The following is a 22,710-nucleotide window of genomic DNA, read 5'->3' as shown; positions in this document are numbered from 1 at the left end:
CAGTACCTGGTGCAGTGCTGTGTTTTGCCTTTAGTCTGAGAATAATGCTGATAACACACTGATGTTTTAGTTGTTGCTCAGTAATGCTTACCCCAGTCACAGACTTTTCAGTCTCTCGTCCTCTGTCAGTGAGGAGATGCACAAGAAGCCCAGGAGGGAGCTGAGGCAGAACACCTGGTCCAAACTAGCCAAAGGGTATTCCATACCACAGTATGTCATGCTTGGTATAGGAACTGGGGGAAGTTACCCTGAAGGGACTGATCACTGCTCAAGTGGGGAGGCTGGGTATCAGTCAGCAGGTGGTGAGCAATTGTGTGTCACCAATGTCACCACTATTTATTGGTTTGTTGGTTTGTTGTTATTTGGTTTTTTCTTTCCCCTTTTATATTTATGTCTCTTTTCTTTCCCTATTGCTAGTATTACATTGTACTTTAATTGTTAAACTGTTCATATTGCAATGAGCAAGTTTTATTCTTCAGATTCTCCCTCACATCCCTCCATGGGCAGGAGGAAGCAGGAAATGAGTGAATGGCTGCATGGTGTTGAGTTTCTGGCTGGGCTTTAACTACAACACGTGGTTTGGGAAGGAGTGAGACACCAAGTACCCTGCAAAGGCTGGAACAAGAATTGCAGAAGAGGAACGTATTTTACAAACACCTAAGAGACGCGGTACATGGCACACGCCCACATTTTATCATGTTCAATTATTCTGTCTTTATACTAACAGGGTTGAGCTAAAGCCTGTTCTATGTCACCGGTAGCTGTATTAATAGTGTCATTGCAGTGCTTCAGCTAAAAGCAGCAGCATCAGAAATGGTGATTTGTTAGTGTATGTGCAGTGCCATGTGAGTGCAGCTGAACTGCTGGTTAATATCTGGTCTCTTTGGCAGGTTTAGAAACCTTTTCCATTTTATTCATGAAACAGAAGTTTCAACATTTGGGTAGCAGTGAAAACTATGTAGGCCAGTTGTAATCAAGAAAAGATATAATTATTGACTTAAATTAGCAAAAAGATGAATATTTATCTTCTAGACATGTTTAGCCAAGAATTTCAGATTATTAGTCACGGTATAGCAACTCTGCTTAGAATCCTGGTGTTCTGTCTGCCATTCTGCAAGAAGCTTAAGATAATAAGGGCCTACATGAATATTACACTATTTTCCTAGAAATGTTGCTTAGGAAGAAACAAAATGCAACATGGCTGTACAAATCTAGAAACAGAATCAAGATTAACTGGCTTTCAAAACCATATGCCCAGCAGATATGATAGTATTTTTCTCCATTTTTTTGTGTAAGGAACAATGCTGGGCAATTATTGGGGATTCTGTTTTGGCCACATTAAACTTATCTATTAATGTCTTGGCTAGAATTATTTACAGCCTATTGTAAAACATGCCAGCTCTGCAATGCTGCCATGAAAAAAGACCACTGCACCTCCACAGTGTGTACTATTTATCATAAATTGAGTGTTAAATGTACTTCAGTATTCTATATATAATAAGAATATATTACACAAAATGAAAGTGGTATGAGGATAAACGAAGTTATCTATTGTAGTTACAAACAATGGCAGTGCAATACAGCATACGTATTCAAGTAGGGGCCTGTGATGAATTACAAAATCTTGCACCTCTGGTTTGCCAGCTTGACTGCAATTCAGTGTGGTTAACAAAGCAAGCATTTTTGCCAACTGATGGTTGCCTAGTGGCCAGTTGGAACTCCAGCTCCACTTCCTAGAGTAAATGTATGTATCTCACAAACACACTACAAGAGGAAGCTAATCAGCATATTCATAAATACTCTCACTAAAAACAATGCATCAAATAGATAATACCAGGGTTTCTTCTTCCTGTCTCAGAAAATGTAAGCAGTGTAAAAAAAGACAGGATAGTCAAAAGTCTTCTTTCACAAAGCTGAATGCTACCTCTGTATTTCTTTATACATTGAGTTGGCTACAAGGCTGTAATGCTTATTGTTGCAATAGCATGAAACTCACACAATCATCAACATTTGTAGATAACTTCATTTTCTCTGAGTTAGACCAACCGTGGTGCAGACAATAGTGATTCTTGACCTATCTTGGACTAAGTCAGAACAAGTACCATATATATGGAACAACACACCTCACTTTTGAATCTGGGACCAGCTGAAGGCACGTCAGAGATGACAATAAATTAGGAGTTGAAAATTCTTAAACCTCTAAACAGCACAGAAACAGAAATCTCCCTTCCACAAGATTTCTTGTTTTACTTTTCTCATAAGAAGCTGTTCACACACAAAGAAATCTACAAAAAAACACCCACCCTACCTCTCCTATAGTCATTTACATCTCTATCAGGTAAGAAGAGACAGAGGTAAACATTTCTTCTTTGATTTTCTGGCAGGTGTTCAGGCACTGTGTCATGAGATTTAAACAAATGCTTAAATTGCCCCCTTGATTACCCCTGCTTTTTTCTCATCTTAAACCTGACAGTTTTTTGTGGTTGAGATTTAATTCCCCTCACCACAAGATCACCTAAAAGTGGTGAATAACATTTTCTCTCCTGCAGGTGTCATGGACATTTACATTCAGGGTTAGTCATTAGCAAAACCAACTTTATCCCATTGAAACCAAGGTAGAAAAAGCAGATTCCAAAAAGAAATGCTTAGCTACAAGAGCACTAGGTTTCCTCAGATATACTCCTGGAATTTAGAAGAGATGTGCTACCTGGAGCCCATATACTATTGCCTCTTTTGGGGCAATATTGTGTTTATGATGGCTCCTCACTGAGATATCATCCCTTGCCATGAATGAGCTGCAGGGAAGTATACACTGATGCGTAAATCTGGTGAGAATTCTAGCCTGAATTCACGGGTCTTTATTTCCAAGCAAATTAAATCATACTGAGAACGTATCAATATCCTGTTTTGAATGTGGATGAGACCAAAAAAATGTCCTTGATATGCAGAATTAGGAAGCACTCTAGACAACCTTGATGCAGTCGTGAATCCTTGCATACTTTCAGGAGAAACTTGACCTAGGAGCAGCTGCACAGGTAGTAGCAAATACTTCATCCACCTCTTCACCTCTTTAGCCTAAATAAGATCACAAAATTCACTGCCAACTGGCAACTATTTAAATGCTAATTAGGACAGCAGGTGATTTTATTTCCTTTCTGAATCTGTCTTGAAACAGAAATAAAGAGTTGCAGCAATACAAGCCTTTTTTCATAAAAATAAATAGAATGCTTGATTTTGTTGAAACTGTTGTTCCTATGGAGTAATGCTGCATCATGTGAAAATTAGTACAATTTATGAGAATGAAAGAAATTACAGGAAAAAATATCCTCCATATCTTTACACCCATGTCATACTAAAGTTAATTTACTGAACCAATGAAAAGTTAAAAGTATAAAAAATGAAAGTACTTGAAGTGGTTATAAATCAAACATTTTCTGCATATATAGTATTTTTTAATGTGTTCTCTCTCTGGTTGATAGCTTAGTATGCTTTGGCTTCTGTGGAAAAATATATGTCATAAAATCTAGGAAATGTAAATTTAAGGTTTGTAATGGAATATTCGTAATATTCTGTATATATAAATGACACGTTTACAGCATGAATAAAGAGAAAAGATTTTTGCATAGAATAAAATAATTTGATTCTACAATCTTCTCCTTTGCCCCAGAAACTCTGTAACCCTAGTAATCATCATGAAATAAGAAAACTATGTGCCCTTAAGCCATGAGTTTTTCATGCTTCGATTTGATCTATTAGTATTCATCTACAGCCCAAATAAGGAAGATTTGTTGCAGTCATTTGAATGTAGTAGTAGAACCTGGATCTCTTAGATTCTTTTCAAAGACTATGTTATTATTGGTACATTATCAAGTTAGAAGGCTTTTATATATGGGATCCTACAGAAATTATCCTGAACCTGGTTCTTTAAAAAAAAAATTATTCATAAAATATTCATATGATACTAAGCTGGGGTCTCTGGCAAGGTTTTCTAAAGATTTATAGAAACCATAGAAATGGTTGAAAATCAAAAAGATGGGATGTGATAAAAAGCAAGGTACTACACTTAAAAAAAAGAGAAACTACATAACAAATAAATAATTAAGTAGGTAGAAATATGATAGAATAGATAAAAAAAAAACAAACAAAAACTTGCATGGTATTTAACTGAAAACATGGTAAATTCTTACATAGAAGAATAACATTCTATATGTGACAACAAAATACCTATGTCACTTTACAGAGTTCTGCTGAGATCTCAACAAGAATAGTGCCCCCAATGAAAGATATATACATATATATACATACATATACATATATATATAATGCTTAAATCCTTTTGAAAACAGCAAGAAGATAAAAAAGTAAAAGACGTTTCTTATTAGGAAAATTCAGATTTTTGGGATTTTTTTTCAAGAGAATACAAGCTTCTGGAAGACATGACATCAGGCTTCCTGTATGAAATATTATTCAGAAACAGGAGGTGAACAGTTGCTCAGCTAGAGAAAACAATCTTTATTTGGAGCAACAAAGTCTGAACAAGAGATCTGTCTCAGCCCTATGTTTCTGCAAATCCGGCACTGTAAATGTGAGCAAAATTATTGTGCTGACAAATGCTGTCATAAAACTTACTGTCTTCCCTTTCTTTGAGACTAATAATTTTCCAAACCTGATAAATTTTGACTCGGAGATTCCAACAGGATGTCATTTTAATTACACAGAAGTTGTGTAATTAAAAGTCATAAAATGTTAAAAATAAGAAAAAACATATATATGTATTTTTTATTATTAAGATTATCATTTCATCTCACACCCAAGAATAGGAAAAACTGACACTCATCTCTGAAACCATGAAATTGCTTCTTCTTTGAAGTCACAGAGAAAGGAAAGGTTGGTCTTCTCTATGACAGCAGGTACACATGCTGTCCTTCACATGTGGCCTTGCCCTTGCAAAGTAGTCAGTTATTCCTGTGTGATTTGGGGGAATCACAGAATCATAGAATTATAGAATAGTTTGGGTAGGAAGAGACCTTCAGAGGTCATCTAATCCAACCCCCCTCCAATGAGCAGGGACATCTTCAACCAGATCAGGTTGCCCAGAAGCACATCCACCCTGGCCTTTATGTCTTCAGGGATGGTGCATCTACCACCTCTCTGAGCAACCTGTGCCAGTATTTTGCCACCCCCATTGTAAAAAAATTTTCCCTCAATAGAAGGCTTTATTCACATGAAGTATTCTTCTCCTTTGGCTCCTGGGTTATGTTGTTACATTCTTCTAGTACAATTTTCGGTAACTGGTTGAAGCATGACAATGTAAATTTTGTTTACATCACTGCTACAAATTACAGTGCTGTTGTCACAACCAAGAGATAATACAAGTCATAAATTCCTACAAAAATTTACATTGTTATAAAAACCTGTAACGATTATTTCAGGTGATTGTTCTAAGAACAGGTGATAATTTAGCAGCTGTAAATGTGAAAAGAATTATTTATTAGGAAACTGTATTTCCAGACTTTCTGCAGAACAGCTGTGGGTCTTTAAAAAACTACAGTTGTAGTGATATCCTGCCCTTTCAGTCCCACAATAAGTAATTCAAATGAGCCTGTAACTCAGACATGATAGCTGCCCTGACAGCTGGAGATAGTGTGACAAATACATCTTCCAGTTGAGACATTGACATAATTGAAATGTGCTGTGAGGGGAGAACAAAAGAGACAGCATTGATAATCAGCAGCAAAACCCACATGAAGGCTACAGACTGCTCTGCTTTTACTAGCACAGCAGTTTTATACTGTTCAGGTTGGCTGTGATGACTGTGATTTCCTAACAGGATTGCCATAACACTGGAAGCAGAGTGGATTGATCTTTCATTAAACATTTACAAAGCTTACAAGCAAGCCCTAGAAGATGAAAAGTGAAAACATCATAGATGTGCTGAAGTTTGCAGGAACTTCCTTCCTTAGATCTTTTATGACAATATCTTGAGAAAATATAAATGAAATATTATTTTAAGATTATATTTATCTTAAATAATCTTAAAATGTTTTTATTGAAGTATTTTTCTACTGTGTTTGTTCAACCAATAACTGGGATGCAAATGGGTTTGTATAGGAGACAAGACCTGGCATCGAAGACCATATCTGTAAGATATTTTATCTCATTTTCATGGGTGACTAAGCATACTCTTTATAGGATTTTTATAGCTTTACACCTTTACACAGTAGCAGAATAAATATTTTCATTTTTCTAGTGAGTATTCTGGGATACAAATACGTGACTAATCAGTATATGTGTGACCTTGTGATGTCTGGGAAGGGGCTTTAGGGATTTTAAGAACAAAATGTGTTTTAACTCTGTCATATAGCCATTGCAAAATACACTTCTTTAAACATAGAGAATAACCCCTTTGAGGCTCAGTTTTTCCATCTGGAAAAATTATAAGTATTGAGGTATTTATTCATTATCGATGGAAGCCATAATAGTTCTATTTGTAAAATGTTATTCAAAGCCCAGTTCTGTGCCACTCTGTAATCAGAAATATCGACACTGGAAATATAACTAAAGCCTTTCTTCACTATGAGAAAAGTAGGATTTTGTAAGATGTTGGAACTTTAAGGTCCCTTCCTACCCAAAACTTTGTATGATTCTATGAATATTTTTCTTCTCTTTTCAGCCAGTTATTATCATTCTTTATTAGCTTGACAAATAGTGCACAGGTAAAAATTCCATACCCTTCACCCCACAGAATACATTTTCATTTTATGGGGACCACTACGTACAGACTGACACAAAACCCCTGTCTAGGCACCAGCAAGCATAGAGCTAATGTTTTTGCTAGGCACCAGCATATAGAGCTAATCCGCTAAGGGAAGCATGGCTGGAACCACTTAGGAAGAACTGAGAACTTCCTCATAGCCCTTAAAAGAGGATTGTGCCTGGGGAAAGGTGTGTTTTAAATTACAGTGTGATTTAGGTAAGGGAATGATATACAGGGTGAAAAAAGAAAAGAGATGCTTAGGCAGTATTTTTAAATGCCTCTTCCAACATCATTTTCTTTCTGCCAAAAAAAAAAAAATGAGGATTGAATTTTGTAGAATAAGTAATTGAAGCTTTCTGTATTTTGTTTTGTATTTTAAAGGGTCTCATTGAACTTCCATGCAGCAGTGGAGCTCTGCTAGCTCTAGGCAATCCCTGCTGCCCTAACAGTCAGAGCTTGTTTACTCTCCTTGAGATGCTCAAGTTGCAATTATCTGCATTTCTGTTCAGAGGTACACAGGCGTATAAGCCGCAGTCATATAATGAGATGGGAATATGGACCTGCTGGCATAATCATTATAACATGATCTAAGTTGTATATTTGTAACTATTCAAAAATGTGTGAACAGAAAATTGACAAGAATCGAGTCCATTTCATTTCACAGGCAAATAAACTGTATCATTTATATAAACCTTGAACATTATTGGGAAGGTAAAAATGGGCATGGGTGGATGCATCAGTTGGTTTTAACATATTTGCAGCAAGCTGTCAGTCAAATTACTGACAGCAGCAGTAATTCACAGCATCAGTGTTGAGATTAGAGGGCATGCTGGATTTTGTTACATTTTTACCATTGTATATACCATAATTTTAAACTGTCTCTATTCTGTCATAGCTAAATCATCCTAGACAAAAATGAATGCAAGACATCACATAACCCTTTGCCTTTTGATTTCTACCTACCCTTTACTGCATCAGGTTTTTTACCTCAATACATGTCAAAGCAAATGCCACTGCCTGGCACTTTGTGCTGGTTTGCTAAACACTTATACACAAGTCTAGAATGCCTCTGTGACAAGTTCATTGACAAGATAAGAAAAAAAATGATGAATATTTTAGGGGCTTGTGTGATAATTTTAGTTTCCTTTCTATATAATACACACATGAACACAAGTAATGGTATTATACCTGAGGGGTATAAATCTGTGCATATCTTACCTCAACCAAGATAAATCAAAGAATAGAGACATTCAGTGGAAGTAATACCCTCTGGAAATCCTAAGCATTTAAAATTTGCCAAAAAATACAAAAATAAAAGATGGAAACAATGGATTTTGCAAAACTCCATAATAATTTTACCAATGTGAAAGGAGATAAATTTATTTCTTAACTTTAGAGATAAAATAATTTTAATTTAAGGTAGAATCTGGTCTTTTAAATTCAGCATCTGCTTCAATAAGGAGTAAATATGCTGTTTCTCTTTTCCATCTCCCACCTGGCCTTGATTTAATCAATTAAAAACAATCAAAAATATTAAAAAACTTACAAATGCTCATTTTCCTTTTTATCTACACCTAGATTGTTGAATAACTAAGTTCTCCCTGAGGCATCTTTACAAAGATGAGCCATCAAAATACTTCCAATATCTTAAATAAACCTGTGATATTCTAAATAAAAATCTGGAAGAACACTAATGAAGTAAAGATTAGTGTGAAGTAGTTCCAAAATTACTATGAAATGAGAAGTGAAATAATTTGTTTTGTACCTGCTGAAGCCAGTTGGAGGCCTGTGGTCAGTACTGGTCCCCAAGGATCAACACTGGGTTTGGCATTATTCAAGTTGTTTACCAGCTACCTAAATGAAGGGCTAGAGTGTACCCTCAGCAAGCCTGCTGATGATACAATGCTAGGTGGGTGGCTGATACACCTCAAGGCTGTGCTGCCATCCAGTAGGACCTTGATAAGCTGGAGGATCAGGAAGAGAGAAACCTAATGGGGTTCAACAGGGCAAGTGTGGGATACTGCAGCTGGGGAGGAAGAACTCCAAGTATCAATATAGGTTGGGGGCTGACCTGCTGGAAAGTAGCTCTGCAGAGAAGACTTAGGAGTATTGGTAGATGCTAAGTTGACTGTGAGCAGCAGCGTGCACTTGCAACCAGGAAGACCGATAGTTTCCTGGGGTGCGTTAGGTGGATGTCATCCTTTCCCTCCAGCGTGTTGACTGCACCACACAGCTTAGTCTTTGGGAAACTTGCTGAAGGTGTATTCAATCCCACTGTCCATATCACCAACAAAGATGTTAAACAGCACCAGTCCCAATACCAATGCCTGAAGAACACCATTTGTCACTGATTTCCACTTGAATATCAAGCTTTTGACCACAAGTCTTTGAGTGTGATCAACCATCCAATTCCTTATCCACCAAGTAGTTCATCTGTCAAATCCATGCATCTCCACTTTGGAGTCAAGGATATCTTGCAGAACTGTGTCAATTGTTTTGCACAGGTCTAGGTAGATGACATTTTGGGGCTTATCCAGTATCTAATAAATAAGCTTCAGGACTTTGATATTTTGCAACATAATTTGAGCCTTAGGGTTCAAGACCCTCTGATGCTGCTAACATGATTGTGACACTATGTAATAATATATGAAGGCAAAGTTACTCAACATTGTTGAAATATGAGCAGCTGAAAGATTTTGATACTGGATGGACATCGGTCACTAAAGAACAGTGAATCTGTAAGTGCCTGTTTATTAATTTGCAGTAGTTATATATATAAGCATATATTTATATTTAGGTTTTGTATAGGATATATAAGAATGTACAATAATCATACACTAAAATACTTACACCAAGCACAAATAATACATTAGTGAGCTCTGTGGGTAATCCTCCTATCTCTGTAAGTAAATTGAAAACTAAAATTTCTCAGAAAAGCTGGCAATCCCATGAGGTTAGAACATCTGATTCATTTTATTTAGAGATTGTAACAAAGAAAAGAAGTTAGTAGATGTAAATTATTTTTCATAACAAATCCTAAAACCATAAATGCAAATGGTAAAATAGACCCTAAGTTTAATGATGTCTACTGTAAATTTGGTCTATGAAAGTTCAATACAAAGCCCACTAAGGTAGATGAAGAAACAGAAAATAGATCCAGAAGCCATAAAGATTTTTAAATACTATTTCTATTCTTCTGGTCTTAAATCTTAATTAAAACTAAATATGAATAAATTATTCAGAATCAATGTCTGATCAATTTGGATCACAGCATGTCCATTAGCAGATTATTTTTTGTAGCTTATTCAATATTTGAATGTATTAAGAATATTTTCCTTGTATTCTGTATTGGGAATAATTCATTGTATCTACTTGACACCATACCCAGGCTGCCAGTTAACTGTGATAGTTACATGTATCTTGATAGCATAACCGACCAGCAAGCACATGTAGAGCTGAATTGAATCACATGAGAACATGCTGATCTGTCCATTTTATATTGTTTCTGTGGCTTTGGGGAGAGAACAACTTAAATCAAAATATTTCTGTTTCAAGACTGTACAAAGAGATAGATGCTAATGTTTAACTGGTATACACAAAAAATAAGATTATTAATTGCAGTCAAAAAAAAAGAAAGCTATGGCATCTGAAAAACTAAAAAGAGAAGATACCTGAACAGGCCATCCTATTAAAAATTATGAATCTGAAAAACTAGCTTATGTATTTGGTATCAAATTGTTCTAAACGAAATGGATTAATTTAAAGTTACCAAGGCCAGAAATCTAAACTTAGCCAATCAAAATTAGCTTCATTGGTTTTGGCTCACTTATCTTTTCCTGCTGATCTATGTGAATTTATGGAGAACTGGACAACAGCCAAAGTCTTACTCCATTCATTACAGATGTGACTTCATTTTCTCTTGTTAAAGGATACTGTAGTAGAAAATCTTTTTACCCAAAGTCTATAAGAAATTTTATTTTGGCCAGCGGTTTGATTTTTGTGTGATTAAAATAGTATATCTGCTTGTTAATCAATTCTTAGAATAAACATACTTGTTTTTTACTTTATCGGTCAAAATCTCATGTGACACTAATAGAATAACTAATAGAATGAGTTTAATAAAATAACTAATGACCTTTTAATATCTCTCTGAATGTATCGTCCTTGACGGTTTCAGATATGCTAGATTGGCGTTTGCTATTTATACTTTAGCAGTGTCCCAGTACCTTAAACTTAAGAACTTTGATGAGGTTTGTTATATACATGATATATGACAGCAAGTTCAACTAAAATTCATACAATTTTCAATTATTATTTATTTAATATTAATTTATATGTTATAGATGACGTATTATCTATAATTTAGTGGTTTTATTTCTATTATTTCTGAATACATTGACTGAGAAAGATCATCATCAATTAGTCTATATGTTTCTACACTGCAATCTGAACTGTGTTTTGTTAGAAGTATTCCTCAATACTACTCACACCTTCTCCTAAGCAGTATAGTAAGTATATATATGTGAGACAAGTTTTGTCAGAATAGCCTCTGGAAGTTCCCTGACAATGAGTAGGCCTTCCAGCAAGAAAAAACAAGAATGTGTTGTCTTTCCATAATTTAATTTTTTATGGAACAGAGAATTTTCATATACTCCATCATTCACAGCAGTTTTGTTCTGACAGGACTTGTAAAGTCGTTGACTTGTAATTTCTGAGATAAAGTTGTTCAACAACTTCTGAAAGGTAAAGGTAATGCTACAGGTCTTATTTTGAATAAAAAAGGGGAAAAATAAAATCTTTCAAATTGTCATTAAAAGTATAGACTGACTAAATGAATTAATCACAGCTATATATATTAGGCTTAAATTGCAAAGCAGATGTAACTTCTAAGCAATAATGAAGTCCACTCAATTGTGTCCACCTTATAACATGTTTACATTACCTGCATGTTCTGTGTAGATGTCTGTTTTATTATTCTGTAAGTTCAACCAAAAAGTGAATACAAAACTCAGGATAAGCTTAATGTAGCAAAAATCCATCTGTGAAGGCAATTCTTTCAACAGATATTACAATCTGATATGACCAATTACCTTTGCATCCATTCTTTAAATTAGAAATTCAAAGCATACACTACATATATCATAGGAGATTACACCACAATCTAAATGCTGATGCTGAAGTGATACCCAGGTCAGGACTGTAAATGAGATGTGGTATGCCAGTAGATATGCCCATAAAATACATTTTAAATTAACACAATATTTCAAGTGCAGCACAGAGACTACAGAGAAAAGTGAAAAGGCAACTCATACAAGAAAGTAGGGTTGTTTGAAGCTGAAACGAGAGGGGCATCATCCCTTACCTTCATCACTATTTTCTATTTATAAGATTTTCCTCTGCGTTAGAAAAAGATTACAAATTAATTTCTAAAACTCGTGCCTCTTGCAGTTCATTCTTCTGAATTCCCTGAATACATAGTTGACACATGTTGGCAAATATTACCCTCTGTTACACTTCAGTGGAACTTCTGTCTTTTTTCCTCAGTGCCCAATTTGCAGTGGAGAAGAAGCTAATAACAACTGCCTTCCTTCAGTGCTCATTTCTGTTTCTATGTTTGATAGCTTCCCTGTAAGGAGGCACAAGTTATTTCCATCATCTTTCATGTATATTTTCTGCTATTTCATTATTGTCTGCTAAATAACATTGCAGCAAATACTTAAATGTATTGTCTGGGATAACAATGACTATACAAATTAGAATGTGCTGAGATTGCTGCATATGCAGCAACTGTGTCATTGCTTCAATGTTAGGTTGTCCTCCTCTGGGTTTGTTTTGTTCTCTTCATGTGGCTTGTCACTATAGCTCTACTTTGGCAAAGAACTTCTCTTTGAATTGTTTCATATCTGAAATATCTATACCTTGATGAAGGTACAAATTGAAGAGATTCCTGCTCTTTCTTGCCATTATGTCTTGTATGTTATTTTTCTAGTCCACACTTGCCATCCACATTGAGGCAATTACACACACACACCTCTGACAAAATTAACCATTCTCCTTGGGTAAAAGGCTTAGGGTTATTAAGCAAGGAATTTAAATCCTCATACCTTTTATCACCACACAAGTAAGAGTACAAAGAGTACTGACAATAGCGAATTCCCAGTCCTTACCAGGATCTTCTCTCAGACGGCAGGAGGAAAGTCCCATCTCCAAAGCAATTCAGCCTTTTCCTGTAGGGTGATAATCCTACCCACGTTTTCTTTAGCTGAAAGTTACTTTTCTCCATTTGCTCTCAGTCATCTTTCATGGAAAGGAATTACATTTCTCATTATAACCAGTAGCTTTTCTTGGTAAGATACTGCACAGCTCAGAAATGACTTTTCATATGCCCTTCCCCAGTTTTACCATGTTGGTATGGTGACACAACAGCTGCTGCAAATCACAGGAAAGGTGCTTAACAGGAATATTGTAGAGCAAAGTTCATGTGAAAGAAAACACAAAATTTGCAATCATAGTTTTTGTTCTTTGGGTGGCTGTGCTCTTATGTAGGCATGGGAAAAATATTTTGGAAGTGTAGGACCAACCTTATGTTGAGAAACAAGATATGATCTGATCTGAAGTATTTGCATTTTGTGCATGAGGTAATTCTTGGCTTCATGATCAGAGATGGAGACACACAGGTCAGTATCAAACAAATCCACTGACACCAAAGTGCAGCTGATGATGCTGCATCAGCTTTCAATTTTGTTTGCTTTCCATACTGTCATGAGATCTCCAGCTCTCAAATCTGTGAAACTTTAGGGTTAAGACCATCATTTAAACTGCAGTATTCACTCTTCTAGGGAAGTCGTAGCACTGGAAATCATTAGATGACAGTACAATGAATTAAACCATAATGCTTATGACAATACTCTATGTCAGAATCAGAGCTAGGCCTCCTCTCCTCCTCCCATCCGGCTCAGGAGTAGATGGAGATGGGCCAAAATACACTTCCAACACTGCCTTAGATTTAAGGATAGCATTTTTTCTAGATAATTTTCTTATCAGAGCTTTTAACTTGCCCTATCAGACCTTACATAACTTGTAAGAGTTACATGTGCACTTCCTTTGGAGATCACTTTTCATATATCACTTCAGTCCCATTTAGAAATGCCCAGTGGCATCTAAGATCAGAGCCAATTGTATACATTCTTTTTACTAGATTCTGCCACACACCCTCTTTGATATCCTGCTTTTTCAGACTGTCACTCATTTCCTGATTTGTGTTAAGAACATCAAATAGGTCTAATAGATCTTTTTGCCAGGCCCCTCCCTTCCCCTGGTTGCAGATATTTCTCTACAAAGTGGTTTTTGGACCATTTGGATATGTAGACAAGACTTAAAAAATCTTCAAAAATGAAATTATTGACACTTTTTTTAAAAAAGTGACTCTATTTAAAATTACTAAAATTCCATTAACTGACGGTGTGCTTGAATTTGATCCGGGATGTTCCAGTTTTCTGCTTAGAATACACTTTCTGCAGATGAACAGCATTCCCATTAAAATGAGTCTTTCAATGGAAATGCTGACACAGTGCAGCAGAAAAGCTAGTGCTGTTGAAATTATGCAGGATTTAATAACAAGAAAAGCAAGCAAGAACTGAAAAAAATCAAAATATTCAGATGGGTTATATTCTTCCATACAAATTGTGCTCTTATGACACTTCCCTTTTGCAGCAATGAGATGTTGACTGTTTTAGTTTCTGTATTTTGGAAATGTTATAATGGATACCAGGAAGTGTGATTCCAAGTTCAGTTACTTAGCAAATCAGGGAGTAATAAATTAGACAACCATCCTGTTTTTCAGTATAACTAGGAGTTTCAATCCTGACCTTCCACTCACATCTTCAGCTACCTTTTTTTTTTCCTTTTAATTGGTAAATCAATTTAGTATTTATAACAGCAATATCTCATGCTTTTCAGGAGTAGACTGAAATGCATTTCAAGAAAGGATTGCCTCTATAAAAGTGGAGATAGATACAAGTAAATTAAGTGACCAAAGCTATTCAGGCCACAATTGGCAGACATAGAAATGGACCCAAGTCTGCTGTACCTGTACCTGTTTGTAATACCCTACTAGTTGGACTTAGTTTTACTTTAAATTTATAAAAGTTAATATGGTGAAAGCACTAATATCAATAGACTTTAACTTGACTTTCACTGCTGGTATATATACATGTATGTGCACATACACATCTTCTTGGCATGTTATATATATATATTCACACATAATCTTGAAGGACAAAGTCAAGTAAGTAACACTTTTCTAAAAGGGATTCTCCTGCTTTCATGCCTTCTTCTTTAAAGCACTATATCACAAAAAAGTGCCTACTAATTCCACCAATGCTAGTGCCTATTCAACAATTAAAAATAGAAACAGAATATATGTAAAATGTGATCTAATGCTAGAGAGCACAAATATGTACTGCACGGCTGGAGAGCTGTTGTGGGGTTATTTTGTTTTTGACTGTGAAGGTTTTCACTAGGGAAAAATTGGACTGGTGTTTTTGTGACATTGAACATAAGTAACATGGCTTCACTGTGGAAACCCTGATCAAACTAGACAGCTAAATCCATCTGATCCCAATTCCATATGTATCTATGAGAAGTAAGAGGTGGTTTCTAGCCTCATAAAATTCAATAGTATTTCTACCAACATCCACAACCAGTTTAAAAATACTCCAAGTAATAAAAGTCTTCAAAAAACATATTACAGAAATATTTGGAGATGAAGTATGTCTACCTCCTGACTCTTTCTTGTTAGTTCATCTTAGAGCAGTTTACAAAGGCGTTGAGAAGCACCATCCCCATTTTAAAGGTGCCACCCATAGTTAAAATGTTCAAAATCAGCCAGTTGGCTAGCAAGACACCCTGACTGGACCTATGATCAGTTAATTAAAGAAAGGGATAAGGCTAGATAGTCCAGTTACTGATCTATCCAGAATGAATGACAGGGAAGCAAAACTAGCAATCAGAAAACACAAAAAGAGCTGTAACATTTGCTTCTGGCTTTAATTGCTTAAATGCCTATACTGTATCTGATAAAGAGCGGGTAAATGATAAAATGTGACCATTGTTTACACAGGCATGGTGTTCATGGTATTTCAATGACTTGCTCTAGAAAGCAGTGTATAATTGTTACTTCTCAGATGTTATATGCATTTACTCACTGCCTCTGCTTACTGCTTCATGTTTAATTATAAGGTATCTCATCCGACAGCACTCTGAACACTATGACAGGAGACTCTTGCAACCTCACCCAGTTAGAGTGATAAAGTCATTTGCTGGGGAAAGAAAGCATCAGTAGAGCCTGTTTGGCATCCTTTGCTGTCCTAAGAACAAACTAGTTAAGAGAAATCAAACTGAGTGCTCACTTTGGACTTCAAGGCATATTTTATTTTTTAACTCCTTGAAGGGAAAGAGAACGCTTTGTGCATATGCATAAGAATAACTTGACTACCAAGGGCATCAATGACTTTGAAATGTTCTTCCAAAACATTTAATTATAGTAATGAGATTAATATTCTTAGGAATGGTCATAAACATCTAAAAGATTTTGTCAAAGTGACAAATCCATTCATAGAATCATAGAAACATAAAATAGTTAGGATTGGAAAGGACCTCAAGATCATCTAGTTCCAACCCCCCTGCCATGGGCAGGGACACCTCACACTAAACCATATCACTCAAGGCTTCATCCAAACCTGGTCTTGAACACCGCCAGGGATGGAGCATTCACTACCTCCCTGGGCAACCCATTCCAGTACCTCACCACCCTAACAGTAAAGAATTTCTTCCTTATATCCAGTCTACACCTCTGCTGTTTAAGTTTCAACCCGTTACCCCTTGTCCTATCACTACAGTCCCTAATGAATAGTCCCTCCCCAGCATCCCTGTAGGCCTCCTTCAGATACTGCAAGGCTGCTATGAGGTCTCCACGCAGCCTTCTCTTCTCCAGGCTGAACAGCTCCAACTTTCTCAGCCTCTCTTCATATGGGAGGTGCTCCAGTCCCCTGATCATCCTCGTGGCCCTCCTCTGGACTTATTCTAACAGTTCCATGTCCTTTTTATATTGAGGACACCAGAACTGCACACAATACTCCAAGTGAGGTCTCACGAGAGCAGAGTAGAGGGGCAGGATCACCTCCTTCGACCTGCTGGTCACACTCCTCTTGATGCAGCCCAGGACACGGATGGCTTTCTGGGCTGTGAGTGCACACTGATGGCTCATGTTCATTTTCTCATTGACTAACACCCCCAAGTCCTTCTCCACAGGACTTCCATGAATCTCTTCTCTGCCCAACCTGTAGCTGTGCCTGGGATTGCCCCGACCCAGGTGTAGGATCTTGCACTTGGCATGGTTAAACTTCATGAGGTTGGCATCAGCCCACCTTACAAGCGTTTCAAGGTCCCTCTGGATGGCATTCCTTCCCTCCAGTGTATCAACAGAACCACACAGCTTGGTGTAATCGGCAAACTTGCTGAGGGCGCACTCAATCCCACTGTCCATGTCAGCACCAAAGATGTTGAACAAGACCGGTCCCAACACCGATCCCTGAGGGACACCACATGTTACTGGTCACCAGCTGGACATTGAGCCATTGACCACAATTCTTTGTGTGCGGCCATCCAGCCAGTTCTTTATCCACTGAGTGGTCCACCTATCAAACTGATGTCTCTCCAATTTAGAGACAAGGATGTTGTGTGGGACAGTGTCGAACGCTTTGCACAAGTCCAGGTAGATGACATCAACTGCTCCACCCCTGTCCATCAGTTCCATAACCCCATCAGAGAAGGCCACCAAATTGGTCAGGCAGGATTTTCCCCTAGTAAAACCATGCTGGCTGTCACCAACCACCTTGTTGTTTTTTATGTGCCCTAGCATGCCTTCCAGGAGGATCTGCTCCCAGATTTTGCAAGGCACAGAGGTGAGACTGACTGCTCTGTAATTCCCCAGGTCATCCATTTTCCCCTTCTTGAAAATGGGGGTTATATTTCCCTTTTTCCAGTCATCAGGAACTTCACCTGTCTGCCATGATCTTTCAAATATGATGGCCAGTGGCTTTGCAACTTCATTTGCCAGCTCCTTCAGGACCCGCAGATGGATTTCATCAGGTCCCATGGACTTGTGCACATTCAGGTTCTTAAGATGGTCTCGAACCAGATCCTCAGGTACAGTGGGCCCAAGGTCTAAGTTTTCACAGTCCCTGCATCCGCCCTCCAAGACTCAGGTGCTGTGGTCAGAGCCTTTGCCAGTGAAGACTGAGGCAAAGAAGCCATTCAGAACCTCAGCCTTCTCCAAGTCCTGTGTAGCCAGTTCTCCCGAAAACTTCCAGAGGGGGCCTACATTGTCCTTAGTCTGTTTTTTAGCCACTACATACCTATAAAATCCCTTCCTATTATCTTTAACATCCCTTGCCAAGTTTAACTCCAATTGGGCCTTAGCTTTCCTAACTTGGTCCCTAACTACCCGGACAACATCCCTGTATTCTTCCCAGGCCACCTGTCCTTGCTTCCACCTTTTATAAGCCTCTTTTTTCTTGTGAATTTTTCTCAGCAGCTCCTTATCCATCCAAGGAGGTCTCGTGCCCCTCCTGCTTCTAGTTGGGATGCAACACTCCTGAGCTTGTAGCAGGTGATCCTTGAATATTAACCAAGAGTCTTGGGCCCCCCTTGCCCTCTAGGGCTATATCCCATGGAACCTTGCTAAGCAGGTTCCTGAAGAGGCCAAAGTCTGCTCTCTTGAAGTCCAGGGCAGTGAGCTGACTGCACGCTCTTCTCACTGTCTTGAGGACCTCAAATTCGACCATCTCGTAATCACTGCATCCAAGACTTCCCTGGGGAGTCACATTTCCAACGAGCCCTTCCCTGTTGGTGAGCACGAGGTCGAGCAGGGCACCTCTCCTCGTCGGCTCCTTTATTGCTTGCAGAAGGAAGTTGTCTTCCACACAATCGAGAAACCTCCTGGATTGCTTGTGCCGGGCTGTACCGTCACCCCAACAGATGTCAGGGTGGTTGAAGTCTGGTCTAAGGGCCTGCGAGTGTGAGGCTTTTCCTATTTGTCTGTAGAGTTCTTCATCCACAGGTTCCTCTTGATCAGGTGGTCTGTAACATATCCCCACAGTAATGTGTCCCATCACCGATTTCCCCTTAACCTTGACCCACAAACTTTCTGTTAACTGATCACCTGTCCCCAGACAGAGTTCCATACTCTCCAGCCTATCCCTAACATAAAGGGCAACTCCCCCTCCCCTCCTACCGGACCTGTCTTTTCTAAAAAGCCTATAACCTTCCATTCCAACACTCCAGTCAAAGGAGCCATCCCACCATGTTTCAGGGATGCCTATTATATCATAGCCCCGTAGATGTGCCCACATCTCTAATTCCTCTTGTTTATTCCCCATGCTACGGGCATTTGTATAGAGGCATCTGATCTGAGCTTCATCTGCCATCTCTATTCCTTTAACCTTCAGAACAGGCCTTGTTGCCATTTTTAGACTTCTGCACCACAGAGAGCACACCAGCAGAAATACCTCCCTATAGGGTTTCTCAGCTTCAAACAAGTATACCTCCTTAGTAAGAATTAAATGTTTTGTGTTATGACTTCCCAGCAAAAAACAAGGGGAAATGAGTAATTTCTGCTGTATAGCAATAATAAAGCATTTTCATCATAATCATCCAAACCATTTATTTTGCTTAGCTTCTTCAGCACTCCTTTTCCCAGCTGTGCTGTGGCTGAATGACAGTGTAACACTTTGGAGAATGTGTCTGCCGAATTCTGAATTCTGTTCAGTTTTGCGAACACTATTTCTAACTGCAGTAACTATGGTGGATTAAATCACCCTTTTTTTCGCAAAATTGCAACACATTATGGGGATACAGTCTGAAAGACTGACAAAGAAGTCAAATTTTATCAGCACAGAATGATTCTTCCCAGCTTGAATAGTGGTACTACTGTTTACTGTCATCAAGGCTTTTGATCAAAATAGATTCTAGACAGAAAAATACACAAAGCCTGACCTGGCCCGAGACACCAAGTCCTCTAAGTTCCACCTCACTCAATGCCTGGGAGGACTGATTTACACTGCTTAGCCAAGATACCATGGGAGCTTTGCCTGTTAACCTGCAACATGATGTGGAAATACTTTGAACTAGCAAACACTATACACAAGCATTAAAAACAAAATAATAGATTTCAACATGATAATATAGAAAATGCTGTAAATTACTGTTAGCAGCCTTTATCAGCTCTTGGGTCTGTGAAAACAAAGGTTTTGCTGTGCTGGAAACCTTTTAAAAAACCTGTCCTGGTTATGAGCTGTATAGTTGCACAACATGAATTACTCAATACTAAATAAGCCAAAGTGCTGCCTGACTATATGTCAGCTGAGGCTCTGGAGTCTTAAAAGACTAGAAATGTGATTGCCCTCCATTTACCAAGGTGTTTATTTGCACAGTATATTGGTATCAGACTGCATGGTATGATGAGCTGACTGAACCGGGCTGTCCTACCAGAATACCTTCCAGCTCATATTCAATCATGTTTAGTCACAGTAAGACAAAACAATAAATGGAGAAAAATCATTCATGTGGCAATGCAGTTCTACGCATGTCTTTCTTTTCAACACTATAGGATATTTATTAGAGCATGATGTCAGTCATAGGATAGTTTCAGGCACTAATTACTAGTTCCAAGATATAGTCAGGCTGTGATTTATTTTTTTTTTTCATGCTGAATCCAGTGAGCTTTGGATTCCATCCCACATCAGCAATTTGGATCTCTTAGTATGAAAATTAAATGCATTCCAAAACCAGTGTTAAAACTAAGAGAATTTAATAGCTGTCAAATCTGTAGACAAAGATACAAATTGGCCAAAGCACAGGTAGGAAGATGGTAACCATCTGGACAGCTTTCATGTGTTAACTGCATGCTCCTCCGGTTAGGGATTTGGCATTTAATTTTTTCTGAGTTTATAGCCAGGCATAAGGCACCTGAACAGAACAAACATTTGGAGTTTTTCAAAGATCTGGACCTCTTTTATACAACCTCATGTTAAACACCTTTTACTTGTTGAATTATTGCCGAAATCAGCCTTTGCGAGTGTGGTGGGTTGACCTTGGCTAGACACCAGTTGTTCAGCAAACTCCCCTCTTCAGCCAGACTGGGGGGAGAAAGTAAGATGGAAAAAAAACCCCAAAACTCGTGGGTCAAGATAAAGGCGTTTAATAAAGCAAAAGTAAAGGCTCAACTGCAGTAGAAAGGTAACAAACCACAAGTCCTAGTAAGCTCGTTAAGCCGTCTGTCCTTGTAGGAATTCAGCGTCAAGAAGCTCAAAGCCTTTGTCTTTCTGGGCTGATCTTGAAGGTTAGATTTCTGTTTTTTAGAGTTTTGATTGTACAGTCTCTGTGGAGTTACTAATTGTACATCTGAGTTTTTCTGAGCAGATGTTTGGGCATTTTGAGGTCATTAATTCCTCATCATTGACATGACAGGGCAAGGTTCAGGGAGCCAATGTATCCACCTTTTTTTGCTGTTACCAAAGTATGTGTATTTTATAGAATCACTGGGATATTACATTTATCTGCATGGTCTAATAATGGGCTTTACTATAGCTTTCATGTAAATCAGGATATATAGGACAAGTAGAGGTTTTATTTCCAGTTTTATATCAGTTTGTCACCTGGGACCTTTTGAGCATACAATCTGAGAGGCCAGAGCACCTAGGGAACTGTAACACCAAGACTGCAAATATTATCAGAAATATAAAATTTGTGTACTGATGTAGAAAAATTAACTTCCATGATGTAAAAATTACTAGGGGCAAGTACTTTATTTAGGAGGAGACTAGGGAGGAGATGAAGAGATTAGTAACTGGGGGAAGAACCAACTTGGAGAACTGGTGAGAAGGGTTTAAAAAGAAAAGCTGTGCGGGGCCTGGGGTTCTACATGCTGACTGTGTCCATTCTGTGCAAGTGCATCTGCACCCCTGGAATAGGTGCTTAGCTACCAATTGGGCCAGCAGGAAAAAAGGCATATCTCCTGCTGTCATGGTTTGAGCATGTTTTGAGGGTGTTTTTGTTCAAGGTTTTTTCCAGCCAGGTGGAGGAGGGGAAGCCGGGAGGAAGGAGAGACAGGACACCTGACCCAGGCTAGTCAATGAGGTATTCCATACCATAGCACGTGATGCCCAGGATGCATACTGGGAAAGAGAAGGCTGGAGGGTAGAGCTCTGGAGAAAAATGGAGGAGGGAGCACATGGTGCTCGGCCAGGCAGGGTGGAGTGAGTTTATGGGTCGGTGGCTGGTGGGGTGTTGTATTCTTTTCACTTGCTGTTTGCTGTATCATTATTATTTGTAGTAGTTAATGGCAGTAGGGGTTTTGTGTTATGCCTTAGCAATTAAACCGTTCTTATCTCAATCCATGGGAGCTACATTCTGTGGATTCTCCTTCCTAACTCTCCGGGAGTTGGGGGACTTGGTTTAAACCACGACACCTGCTTCATGAAGCACAGCGTTTTTTGACTACGCAGAATTCCTACAGGAAACTTGAAAAAGTTTGACATTTTCAGTAAGAAGACACTTGCATCATTTACGTGTATAACAATGTTAGGAAAATGGTATCTTCTGATACTTTACTGCTGACTTCTCACAAAGAAACTAAAAACACATGTTTTATCATATTTAGAAAATATCATAACTTAACCTCTCTGCTTTTTAAACACTTAAATCCCTTTATAACCTGAGCAGATTGCATGTAAGGTCATTTTTTTCCACAGATTACAATGCTGTTTCCCTAGGTACACTAATAATTATACGTCAGTCTTTTTACAATCTTTAGTTGTACAAAGAATAACTCAGTCACATGCGTGAGTTGTGTTACAGGTTTTACAAACAGGAAAAAAAAAACCTAGGGAGAT

The 22,710-nt window shown here is 38.1% G+C and overlaps 1 protein-coding gene across 2 annotated transcripts in view; it reads right to left on the bottom strand.

The window, feature by feature from the left end:
- BRINP3 (BMP/retinoic acid inducible neural specific 3) overlaps positions 1-22,710 on the bottom strand; it is a 196,228-nt gene that overhangs the window by 107,461 nt on the left and 66,057 nt on the right. The window lies entirely within an intron of this gene.

Source organism: Melopsittacus undulatus, chromosome 6 (genome assembly GCF_012275295.1).
Source record: "Melopsittacus undulatus isolate bMelUnd1 chromosome 6, bMelUnd1.mat.Z, whole genome shotgun sequence".
Classification (NCBI taxonomy): domain Eukaryota; kingdom Metazoa; phylum Chordata; class Aves; order Psittaciformes; family Psittaculidae; genus Melopsittacus; species Melopsittacus undulatus.
Note: the sequence above shows the minus strand (reverse complement) of the source record. Positions and strands in the feature narration are given on the sequence as shown.